This window comes from Nyctereutes procyonoides, unplaced genomic scaffold, assembly GCF_905146905.1.
Source record: "Nyctereutes procyonoides isolate TBG_1078 unplaced genomic scaffold, NYPRO_anot_genome, whole genome shotgun sequence".
Taxonomy (NCBI): Eukaryota; Metazoa; Chordata; class Mammalia; order Carnivora; family Canidae; genus Nyctereutes; species Nyctereutes procyonoides.
Window position 1 is genome coordinate 555513 of NW_026575025.1, and position 13467 is coordinate 568979.

The 13467-nt window shown below is 41.7% G+C and overlaps 1 pseudogene; it reads right to left on the bottom strand.

Moving 5' to 3' along the window:
• Positions 1 to 8795: 8795 nt before the first annotated feature.
• Positions 8796 to 9623, bottom strand: LOC129503157 (olfactory receptor 4C3-like; annotated as a pseudogene).
• Positions 9624 to 13467: the final 3844 nt, after the last annotated feature.

The window sequence follows — 13467 nt, forward strand, 5'->3', positions numbered from 1 at the left end:
ATCTTATGATTATTTACACAAAAATATCTAGTAATAATTTATAGAGATATATTCCCTTTATTAGTTGATTACACTTGGGACAATCAATTATACTATCTGGGTCAGTATTCTTCAGGAATACTTATATTATGGGCAGGGTCAATATACCCAATAAAAAGCACAGTAGACACAGTGCCTAGAGCCTGCAATAATTTTAGGAGGTCTTGGAACGGTTTAATTTCTTTTAAAATATGAAGAAAAAATAAATATAAGCTAAACACAACTTGGAGTATAGTCATCTTTATGCTAACACAGTCATAAAATATAATTTTTGATATTTTTATGGAGGAAAAGGATTCATAAGGATGAAAGGAGCAAAGGGCCACGAAAGTCATAATGCTGTCCCGATTGTGGGTATGAAACAGATCAGCAGCAATATTATTGAACACACTTTATATCCAGCACTACAGCTAGAATTAAATGTTATTTTAAAAGAGGAAAAGCAACTATATATGCAAAAAATATAGAACACCAGGGAGTCTTCAAGAAGTACTTTGATCCAAAATGTTTTTTTCTTAAATTCCTAAATTTGAAAGGATAGATGTTATAGATGTTCCTGCACAGCAACAATAAAAAAAAAAACTTATCACTTGTCACAGTCATGAGAACACTTGCTGTGTTCTTTTAAAAATTACATCACCACCATTCCCTGTAGTATACAATTGTCTACAGAAAGAATTAGAGGCAGAATTGGCTGATGCAAAAGAAATACAATTAATCAAGTCTGCAGAGTTAAGGCAGAAAATATCTGTATGTTAAAGTCATGTTTTAGACGTGGACAAAGGAAGACTCTGAACAGCTGGGGCAGGAAATTACCAGTAGTGTCACAAAACTGAAAAAGGACCACAGATCTGGATTACAGAAAAGAGTTCATAACATTAACATAATGAAATTCTAGGAAAGATTCAGAAATAGATGCTTTGAAGTCAGAGATTAAGAGCTTGGGATCAAATAGGCTTCATTTCTCATCTTGTCTACCACATTAATTAGCTTTGTGAATGGAAGCAAATTGTTTCATCTCTCTATGGATTTTTTTAATCTATAAAATTAAAATAGCATTACCCACTCTCTTAAATTGTAAGAATAAAATGACTTAGATTGAAAAAACTAATCAGCTAAAAATTAGTGAAATTGCTTAGACATGGTTACAGCCTACATATGTCACCAGGACAGAACGTATGCCAGGAACTATAGTTGTTGACAAGAGGAGGCCAAGAACATTGCTACTGTCATTCATGATGGAAACCATGATAACAGGAGGACCAAACATCTGTGCTAGCCCCACTTCACTTCAAAATAAGTCACATGCTTATGAGTAAGGACAATATAGAGGAGAGTTATCTCAGCAAGGAAGCTAATGGAACCTGGGAGCAGATCTCTGGACACTAAAGCTAGCCTACCAACAGCTCCCTATTATGGGATAAAATGCCCTTAACACCTCTACAGCAACAAATGGGGAAGCTGGATAGAGCAAGTGTGAGATGTTTGAGCAAAACTTATTTCAAAAGCTCTCACTAATGATGGATCCCACTGTGGTGCTCTGGAAGGAGAAGGGAGAACCCAATGCCAGTGACCAACAGACACATCTCTGTACAGAGCTTGTGATTCCTGAGGAAGAGCTCAGAAGCTTGTCTTCAGAAGGTGATTTCACAACCAGGGATTTGAATATCATATGATGCTAACATTTCTCATGTTCTCAGGACTTCATATCAGGTTAAATCTCATTCCATATGAAGGCCTTTTAAAAATAAATGTTTTGCCATAATAAACAAACAGATAGTTAAGAGAGAAAAGTGGTGGTTGTCAGTGGTAGTTGACAGAGGTGGTTGTGGGGGGAAGAGTGAAATAGGTAAAGGAGATTAAAAAGTGCAAGCTTTGTTATAAATAAATCAATCAAGGGGATGAAAAGCACAGCATAAGGAATATAATCAATGATATTGTAATATTGTTGTATGGTGACAGATGGGTGACTACACTTATCTTGGTGAGCACTGAATAATGTACAGATCTGTCAGATCACTATGTTTTACACCTGAAACTTCCTAACATTGTATGTCAATTACTCTTCAATAATAAATTCCAAAACATAGATGTTTTACCAGAATTTCCTGTGAATGACCACCTTGTAGATGGAGCAGTGTGTTTAAAATATCAAACTTGGGAGGAGGGGCAAGATGGCGGAAGAGGAGGGTCCCCAAGTCACCTGTCCCCACCAAATTACCTAGATAACCTTCAAATCATCCTGAAAATCTACGAATTCGGCCTGAGATTTAAAGAGAGACCAGCTGGAACGCTACAGTGAGAAGAGTTCGCGCTTCTATCAAGGTAGGAAGACGGGGAAAAAGAAATAAAGAAACAAAAGGCCTCCGAGGGGGAGGGGCCCCGCGAGGAGCCGGGCTGAGGCCGGGGCGAGTGTCCCCAGGACAGGAGAGCCCCGTCCCGGAGGAGCAGGAGCTGCACCAACCTTCCCGGGCGGCGAAAGGGGCTCGCAGGGAGTTGGAGCAGGACCCAGGAGGGCGGGGATGCCCTCGGGCTCCCGGGGACACTAACAGACACCTGCGCCCCGGGAGAGTGCGCCGAGCTCCCTAAGGGCTGCAGCGCGCACAGCGGGACCAGAGCAGCTCGGAGGGGCTCGGGCGGCGGCTCCGCGGAGGGGGCTGCGGGGCGGGAGCGCGAATCCCACAGCGCAGGCCCCGGAGCACAGGGCGCCGGGACACAGCCCAGGATCCGGCCTCCCCCGGGACAGGCAGAGGCCGGGAGGGCCCAGGACAGCGAGGACGCTCCTGCCCCGAGCTGAGCAGATCAGCGGCCCCGCCCCGGAGCCTCCAGGCCCTGCAGGACGGAGAGCCCCGTAGTTCCTGCGGAGGCTGAATCCAGGCTTCCAGAGCTGCCATAGCCAACTGCGGCTGTTCCTCCTGGGGCCTCACGGGGTAAACAACCCCCGCTGAGCCCTGCAGCAGGCAGGGGCAGAGCAGCTCCCCCAAGTGCTAACACCTGAAAATCAGCACAACAGGCCCCTCCCCCAGAAGACCAGCTAGACGGACCAGTTCCAGGGGAACTCAAGGGAATTACAGTATACAGAATCAGAAGATACTCCCCCGTGTTTTTGTTGTTGTTGTTGTTGTTGTTGTTTGTTGTTGGTTTTTTTTTTTTTTTTTTTTTGCTTTTTGATTTCTGTTTGCCTCCCCACCCTTTTTTCCCTTTCTTTCTTTTTCTTTCTCTTTTTCTTCTCTTTTTTTCTTTTTTTCTTCCTTTTTTCTTTTTTCTTTTTCTCTTTTCTTCACTTCTTTCTCTCTCTTTTTCTCCTTTTCCCAATACAACTTGTTTTTGGCCACTCTGCACTGAGCAAAATGATGAGAAGGAAAACCTCACCTCAAAAGAAAGAATCAGAAACAGTCCCTCTCTCCCACAGAGTTACAAAATCTGGATTACAATTCAATGTCAGAAAGCCAATTCAGAAGCACTATTATACAGCTACTGGTGGCTCTAGAAAAAAGCATTAAGGACTCACGAGACTTCATGACTGCAGAATTTAGATCCAATCAGGCAGAAATTAAAAATCAATTGAATGAGATGCAATCCAAACTAGAAGTCCTAACGATGAGGGTTAACGAGGTGGAAGAACGAGTGAGTGACATAGAAGACAAGTTAATGGCAAAGAGGGAAACTGAGAAAAAAGATACAGACAATTAAAAGACCATGAAGACAGATTAAGGGAAATAAATGACAGCCTAAGGAAGAAAAACCTATGTTTAATTGGGGTTCCCGAGGGCGCCGAAAGGGACAGAGGGCCAGAATATGTATTTGAACAAATCCTAGCTGAAAACTTTCCCAATCTGGGAAGGGAAACAGGCATTCAGATCCAGGAAATAGAGAGATCCCCCCTTAAAATCAATAAAAAACGTTCAACACCTCGACATTTAATAGTGAAGCTTGCAAATTCCAAAGATAAAGAGAAGATCCTTAAAGCAGCAAGAGACAAGAAGTCCCTGACTTTCATGGGGAGGAATATTAGGGTAACAGCAGACCTCTCCACAGAGACCTGGCAGCCAGAAAGGGCTGGCAGGATATATTCAGGGTCCTAAATGAGAAGAACATGCAACCAAGAATACTCTATCCAGCAAGGCTCTCATTCAAAATGGAAGGAGAGATAAAGAGCTTCCAAGACAGGCAGGAACTGAAAGAATATGTGACCTCCAAACCAGCTCTGCAAGAAATTTTAAGGGGGACTCTTAAAATTCCCCTTGAAGAAGAAGTTCAGTGAAACAATCCACAAAAACAAGGACTGAATAGATATCATGATGACACTAAACTCATATCTTTCAATAGTAACTCTGAACGTCAACGGGCTTAATGACCCCATCAAAAGGCGCAAGGTTTCAGACTGGATAAAAAAGCAGGACCCATCTATTTGCTGTCTACAAGAGACTCATTTTATTTTTTTAATTTATTTATTTATGATAGTCACAGAGAGAGAGAGAGAGAGGCAGAGACACAGGCAGAGGGAGAAGCAGGCTCCATGCACCGGGAGCCCGATATGGGACTCGATCCAGGGTCTCCAGGATCGCGCCCTGGGCCAAAGGCAGGCGCCAAACCGCTGCGCACCCAGGGATCCCAAGAGACTCATTTTAGACAGAAGGACACCTACAACCTGAAAATAAAAGGTTGGAGAACCATTTACCATTCAAATGGTTCTCAAAAGAAAGCAGGCGTAGCCATCCTTATATCAGATAAACTAAAATTTACCCCGAAGACTGTAGTGACAGATGAAGAGGGACACTATCTCATACTTAAAGGATCTATCCAACAAGAGGACTTAACAATCCTCAATATATATCTTCCGAATGTGGGAGCTGCCAAATATATCAATCAATTAATAACCAAAGTGAAGAAATACTTAGATAATAATACACTTATACTTGGTGACTTCAATCTAGCTCTTTCTACCCTCGATAGGTCTTCTAAGCACAACATCTCCAAAGAAACGAGAGCTTTAAATGATACACTGGACCAGATGGATTTCACAGATATCTACAGAACTTCACATCCAAACTCAACTGAATACACATTCTTCTCAAGTGCACATGTAACTTTCTCCAGAATAGACCACATACTGGGTCACAAATCGGGTCTGAACCGATACCAAAAGATTGGGATCATCCCCTGCATATTCTCAGACCATAATGCCTTGAAATTAGAACTCAATCACAACAGAAGTTTGGAAGGACATCAAACACGTGGAGATTAAGGACCATCCTGCTAAAAGATGAAAGGGTCAACCAGGAAATTAAGGAAGAATTAAAGAGATTCATAGAAACTAATGAGAATGAAGATACAACCGTTCAAAATCTTTGGGATGCAGCAAAAGCAGTCCTGAGGGGAAAATACATCGCAATACAAGCATCCATTCAAAAACTGGAAAGAACTCAAATACAAAAGCTAACCTTACACATAAAGGAGCTAGAGAAAAACAGGAAATCGACCCGACCCCCAGCAGAAGAAGAGAGTTAATTAAATTCGAGCAGAACTCAACGAAATTGAGACCAGAAGAACTGTGGAACAGATCAATAGAACCAGGAGTTGGTTCTTTGAAAGAATTAATAAGATAGATAAACCATTAGCCAACCTTATTAAAAAGAAGAGAGAGAAGACTCAAATTAATAAAATCATGAATGAGAAAGGAGAGATCACTACCAACACCAAGGAAATACAAACGATTTTAAAAACATATTATGAACAGCTCTACGCCAATAAATTAGGCAATCTAGAAGAAATGGACGCATTCCTGGAAAGCCACAAACTACCAAAACTGGAACAGGAAGAAATAGAAAACCTGAACAGGCCAATAACCAGGGAGGAAATTGAAGCAGTCATCAAAAACCTCCCAAGACACAAGAGTCCAGGGCCAGATGGCTTCCCAGGGGAATTCTATCAAACGTTTAAAGAAGAAATCATACCTATTCTACTAAAGCTGTTTGGAAAGATAGAAAGAGATGGAGTACTTCCAAATTCATTCTATGAGGCCAGCATCACCTTAATTCCAAAACCAGACAAAGACCCCACCAAAAAGGAGAATTACAGACCAATATCCCTGATGAACATGGATGCAAAAATTCTCAACAAGATACTAGCCAATAGGATCCAACAACACATTAAGAAAATTATTCACCATGACCAAGTAGGATTTATCCCCGGGACACAAGGCTGGTTCAACACTCATAAAACAATCAATGTGATTCATCATATCAGCAAGAGAAAAACCAAGAACCATATGATCCTCTCATTAGATGCAGAGAAAGCATTTGACAAAATACAGCATCCATTCCTGATCAAAACTCTTCAGAGTGTAGGGATAGAGGGAACTTTCCTCGACATCTTAAAAGCCATCTACGAAAAGCCCACAGCAAATATCATTCTCAATGGGGAAGCACTGGGAGCCTTTCCCCTAAGATCAGGAACAAGACAGGGATGTCCACTCTCACCACTGCTATTCAACATAGTATTGGAAGTCCTAGCCTCAGCAATCAGACAACAAAAAGACATTAAAGGCATTCAAATTGGCAAAGAAGAAGTCAAACTCTCCCTCTTCGCCGATGACATGATACTCTACATAGAAAACCCAAAAGCCTCCACCCCAAGATTGCTAGAACTCATACAGCAATTTGGTAGCGTGGCAGGATACAAATCAATGCCCAGAAATCAGTGGCATTTCTATACACTAACAATGAGACTGAAGAAAGAGAAATTAAGGAGTCAATCCCATTTACAATTGCACCCAAAAGCATAACATACCTAGGAATAAACCTAACCAAAGAGGTAAAGGATCTATTTTTTTTATTTTTTTTTATTTTTTTTTAATTTTTATTTATTTATGATAGTCACAGAGAGAGAGAGAGAGGCAGAGACACAGGCAGAGGGAGAAGCAGGCTCCATGCACCGGGAGCCCGACGTGGGATTCGATCCCGGGTCTCCAGGATCGCGCCCTGGGCCAAAGGCAGGCGCCAAACCGCTGCGCCACCCAGGGATCCCGAGGTAAAGGATCTATACCCTAAAAACTATACAACACTTCTGAAAGAAATTGAGGAAGACACAAAGAGATGGAAAAATATTCCATGCTCATGGATTGGCAGAATTAATATTGTGAAAATGTCAATGTTACCCAGGGCAATTTACACGTTTAATGCAATCCCTATCAAAATACCATGGACTTTCTTCAGAGAGTTAGAACAAATTATTTTAAGATTTGTGTGGAATCAGAAAAGACCCCGAATAGCCAGGGGAATTTTAAAAAAGAAAACCATATCTGGGGGCATCACAATGCCAGATTTCAGGTTGTACTACAAAGCTGTGGTCATCAAGACAGTGTGGTACTGGCACAAAAACAGACACATAGATCAATGGAACAGAATAGAGAACCCAGAAGTGGACCCTGAACTTTATGGTCAACTAATATTCGATAAAGGAGGAAAGACTATCCACTGGAAGAAAGACAGTCTCTTCAATAAATGGTGCTGGGAAAATTGGACATCCACATGCAGAAGAATGAAACTAGACCACTCTCTTGCACCATACACAAAGATAAACTCAAAATGGATGAAAGATCTAAATGTGAGACAAGATTCCATCAAAATCCTAGAGGAGAACACAGGCAACACCCTTTTTGAACTTGGCCACAGTAACTTCTTGCAAGATACATCCACGAAGGCAAAAGAAACAAAAGCAAAAATGAACTATTGGGACTTCATCAAGATAAGAACTTTTGCACAGCAAAGGATACAGTCAACAAAACTAAAAGACAACCTACAGAATGGGAGAAGATATTTGCAAATGACGTATCAGATAAAGGGCTAGTTTCCAAAATCTATAAAGAACTTATTAAACTCAACACCAAAGAAACAAACAATCCAATCATGAAATGGGCAAAAGACATGAAGAGAAATCTCACAGAGGAAGACATAGACATGGCCAACATGCACATGAGAAAATGCTCTGCATCACTTGCCATCAGGGAAATACAAATCAAAACCACAATGAGATACCACCTCACACCAGTGAGAATGGGGAAAATTAACAAGGCAGGAAACCACAAATGTTGGAGAGGATGCGGAGAAAAGGGAACCCTCTTACACTGTTGGTGGGAATGTGAACTGGTGCAGCCACTCTGGAAAACTGTGTGGAGGTTCCTCAAAGAGTTAAAAATAGACCTGCCCTACGACCCAGCAATTGCACTGTTAGGGATTTACCCCAAGATTCAGATGCAATGAAACGCCGGGACACCTGCACCCCGATGTTTCTAGCAGCCATGTCCACAATAGCCAAACTGTGGAAGGAGCCTCGGTGTCCATCGAAAGATGAATGGATAAAGAAGATGTGGTTTATGTATACAATGGAATATTCCTCAGCCATTAGAAACGACAAATACCCACCATTTGCTTCAACGTGGATGGAACTGGAGGGTATTATGCTGAGTGAAGTAAGTCAATCGGAGAAGGACAAACAGTGTATGTTCTCATTCATTTGGGGAATATGAATAATAGTGAAAGGGAATATAAGGGAAGGGAGAAGAAATGTGTGGGAAATATCAGAAAGGGAGACAGAACATAAAGACTCCTAACTCTAGGAAACGAACTAGGGGTGGTGGAAGGGGAGGAGGGCGGGGTTTGGGGGGAGTGGGTGACGGGCACTGAGGGGGACACTTGACGGGATGAGCACTGGGTGTTATTCTGTATGTTGGTAAATTGAACACCAATAAAAAATTAATTTATTAAAAAAACTGACACTATTTTGTCTATGGACAAAGTAGACGATGGCCGCATATAAATAAATATACAAGGCACAAAGAACAGGGCAACAACAGTGAAGAGAGCCCCACAGGTGGACAGGGCTTTACGTCTCGCCTCCGCACTATGGTACCTCAAGGAACGCAGGATGACAGCATAGGAAGCAACCAGCATGAGGAAGTTCAACAGGCAGATCACACCACTGTTGGCGACCACCAGCACGCCGATGACATACGTGTTGGTACAGGCAAGTTCCAGCAAGGGGTACAAGTCACAGACAAAGTGATTGATCACATTAAGCCCACAGAAGGGCAGCTGAAGGACCAGGAGGGCTGGACCAGGGAATGCAGGAAGCCTCCCAACCAAGCCACCCCCACCAGCAGGGCACAGAGATGCCCGGTCATGATGGTCGTGTAGTGCAGGGGTTTGTAGATGGCCACGTAGCGCATGACTGTGAGCAGAATGATCTCAACACCTCCCAGAAAATGGGGTCCAAAGAGCTGAGCCAAGCAGCCCTCAAAAGAGATGGCTCTCCCCTCACACAAGGAGTCAGCAATGAGTTTAGGAGCCATAGAGGAAGAATAACAGATATCAATACAGGACAAGTTGGCCAGGAAATAATACATGGGGGAAGCCAGCATGGGACTGGAGGTGATAGTGACCACAGTGAGCATGTTGCCACACACCATGGCCACATAGATGATCAAAAAAAAAAAACACACACACAAAGAGGACCCGCTGTATCTCTGCATTCTGTGAGAGTCCCAGCATGAAAAATTCTGTGATATTGTGTGGCATTTCCATAGAGTCCAAGAAGAAGGAGAATGCACATATGCTATTGCCTATAAAGTCAAGAGAAGAACATTATTTTAATAGAATCGTAGGAGGGAAAAAGTGTTGCAAGGTTTTCTTGGGACAACCCCACTTCCCTTTGTCTCTCCTAAATTCTTTCTGTTCCAAAATTTTTATACCAACTCACTCTGTCAACTACTAAATGTGATCATGTGCCTATTTAATTTTAGCAACACTGGGCAGTAGATATCTAAGTTATTAGATGAAAATATTAATTGAATTATGTAAATTTTAAATTAGTTTTGTTACTCCTGAAACTGAACACGTGGCAGATTTTCTAATTCAGCTAGAGTGCACCTCTGACAATTTTCAGGATGGTTCCTCATAGATACTATGGCACTTGAGAAGACCATGAATTTTTAGGATCTCCTGAAATTTCTGCATATGTAGTCCATACCTTTTGAATTAAGTCTTTCTTCTTGAACTTTTCAATGAGGTTTTCTATACTTTCTGACAGGGTCTCTGATGGTAACAGAAACAGATGTAAAACAAACTAAAGCCAGACTGAGAGGAGGTGAGTGGGAGAACTGGAGACCTCCCCAACTTCCCAGTTCTCCCCCTGCTCATCTCCTTGATGAGATGAACCCAAGCTGTGGGCAGCATCATCTCCAGGAAGCCAAATTTACATTACTCTTCCTATTTGCCCTTGACATTTTACATTTTTCTGTTTTTGCGCTCCCTTGGCTTAGTGCAATTGTTCTGCTTAAAAGCTAACTTGTCCCTCTACATCTACAGGAAGGACTCAAAGCAAGAGTTTGGTGATCATCAGTGAAAGATTCTCTTAAATAAGGAGTATCTGGCTGTTTACTAAAGGAAATACAGGGGCAGGGAGAGCAGATACCCCATCTTAACCAGCTATAAATACATCTGGTGGAATACTCCCACTCATCCTTTATTCTCATAATGATATGGAAATGCCTGGGCCTATCTGAGTTTTAAACAAACAAACAAAAAAAAAATGACACTAACCACACCCACCACCAACCTATTGTTTTCCTGGAAACACAGGCCTCCTTAGAATAGCTGAATCTTCCAACTTGCTGAAGATCTATATGATAAGAATTTCGGGAGAGTCACTAAGTGTCAGAGGAAGAGACACCCAGATATAAGAACACTGGGGAGAAGATTCCCGTGTTGATCAGCAAGTTGCCCCATTTTTGTCTCTCCTAGTTTTAGTGCAAGACAGTAAATGTAGCTTCTGCAAATGACACGTCCGATGGGGACCTTTACAGAGTAGAACATTATGGCCAAAAGCACGGACAGTGTGATAAGGGCAAACACCCGAGTACTATGTAGTTTTTGACAAGCACTATCCCTAACTGCTTTATATGTATCAGCTCCTTAAATCTCACGTTATCCCCATGAGGTAGATCGCTGCTTTTATCCTCCTTTTGCTCAGCAAGAAAGTGAGACACATATTAGCAACCCACAGAAGCATAATCAGCTAGCAAGTGCCAGAGCTGGCACTTGCACCCAGGTGGTCTTGCTACAGATTCTGTGGGCTTCAGTGCACTAGAATGTCACTTAAACTTATCTCGGTTTGAATCCTTCCTCTGCTATTTGTTGGCCATTTAACCATGAACAACTTCTCAGAGCGTCAATGTTCTTATCTATAAAATGAAACTAAAAGAACTGCTACACTGTGTGGTGACAAGAGAAGTAAATGAGAATGGGGCATGCCAGAGTGTCTGTATGGAGCCTAGATGTGATAAACATTCAATAAATGGCGTCTCTGAAATCACCATCATCAACACCATAGGCAGCAAGCTCTTTATGTGGCATAAGGACCCAAGGACCTAAGTGCATGAATTCAAAATTAACTTAGTTATTTTTTAAATAGCTAATTATATTCAAAACTATAATATTATAAATACAAAAAAATGCCCTACTACTGATCCTCATATAGAACACAATATAGAAAAGCACAGAAGTTAGCCAAATAATGAATTTATACACCAAAAATAGAAATGTTAACCTGACTCATCTCTATGATCTGTGGGAGCATGAAAGAAATTATTTGCTAAAAGCTATTCCCCAAAAAAGAAGTATCCTGTTTGAGTTATCTATGAGAAACAAAATTATTTTGTAGAAAGTAATGAGGCTTTTAGTAAAATTATTCTACTGCAGTTTTGGGTTGCATTTTTCTTTCATTTAATTTTAAAAGCAGACTATAGAAAACTTACATTGACTGGATCTGAGGACAATAGGTCTCCAGGTGTTGTGTTGTGCTTTGTTTTTACACCCTAACACATGGACAGGTGGAACTGGAAGTGTTCTTAAAGGATTATACAGAACATCGCCAAGCATATCCCAAATTTCACTGTTTCATGTGATTAAACTCCTGGAAGAGATTAGAATTGTTTTATCCACTGGGATAAAGCACAGACTGGGAAGGTGCTACTGGTTACCAAAACTCATCTGAGCTGAAGGTTTCTTAGACTAGTACAAGGTAAGAACCCAAAAGATGGTCATTTATTTACAAGCAACTGGGAATTTGTTATGTCATCCATTTCCCCTTTATCTGCTTAAGAACCTGGTGGCATTTACAATCATGGCTTCCAACTGACTATTTTAAAGATAGTGGATCTCAAACTCAGAGAGATTAGATGCACTGGTCCAAGGTCACATGGAAGATCCATGCCAGAGGTGCAGCTTGAACCCACGTTCAGCCTGTCCCCTTTGCTTTTTTTTAACTCAGAAGTATTTATTCCTTCAAGACTATATCTTTAAAAAATAGTTTATTGTAACATGTCTTGAAAAACAACTATGTAGTTAGTATTAATAGAAAGACATGATACAATAAGTGGCCAGTGCTTGGTTACTTTCATTTACCATAGGAAGAAAAATGGGCAAATATAAGTGGAGGAATATTAAGATCCACAACTATAGATGCTCCTTCAACATAAAGACCCACAGCTTCAATATAAAGTTAAAATACCTCCAGGATACTTTCAAATTATTGAGAATATCACTTTCCACTAGCCTCGGTATTTAAGTATAACACTCTCCACTGTTACTCATTTTTCTGAATATAGGTCAAAGGCCTTAAAAAGGTATTATGAGTGAAAGAAAGCAGGACCAGATATGCTTCCAACCCAAACGGCAAGAATGCTAAACAGCAGCAGGGAGGTAAGTGAAATGACAGAGTTGCATGCCACACTTTCAAAATACTGCAGCCTAGAAAAGAGAGACAAGAGTGGTATGGATGTGCAAGGCACAGACCCTGCCTCGGTGTGACACTCCCACATACACATTCCACTGAAGTACCGGACTCCACTTTCCCTGCCCCATCCACACCAATCTGGACTGAGGCTCACTGAGAAGGGAAGTTATAATCCAGAGGGGAAAATTTCTAGAAATCCTGTGAGTGCAGAATGCCCTACTGACCCCCTGAGGATCTCTGTAAAAGCAGGATAACTACCAGGAGTCTTCAAATGTGAAGACTTTCCCATATGGGCCTGTCCCCTTTCCAATGCAACCATAACCTTCCATTATCTGCCTTCTCTTAAAGGAGGAGCTGACTTGCTAGCTCCGTTTTCTGCTAAGGATATTCACCAGCACAGTCTCAGAGAAAAGCTTTCTCCTTCCACTAGACAGGGCTTTTATAAGGGAGTTGGGAATGATAGCACAGGGACTGTCAGTGCCATGTGCTGCTGCCTTTCCAAGGGAGACTAATTCTCTCTCACAGGATCACTTGCGGAAGCAGTGCTGGAGCTTGTGCCTCCTTCACAGATCAGAACAAGCCTGGCACCATCATTTAATTAGTCCCCTGCATACTGTTTTGGTCTCACAAGGA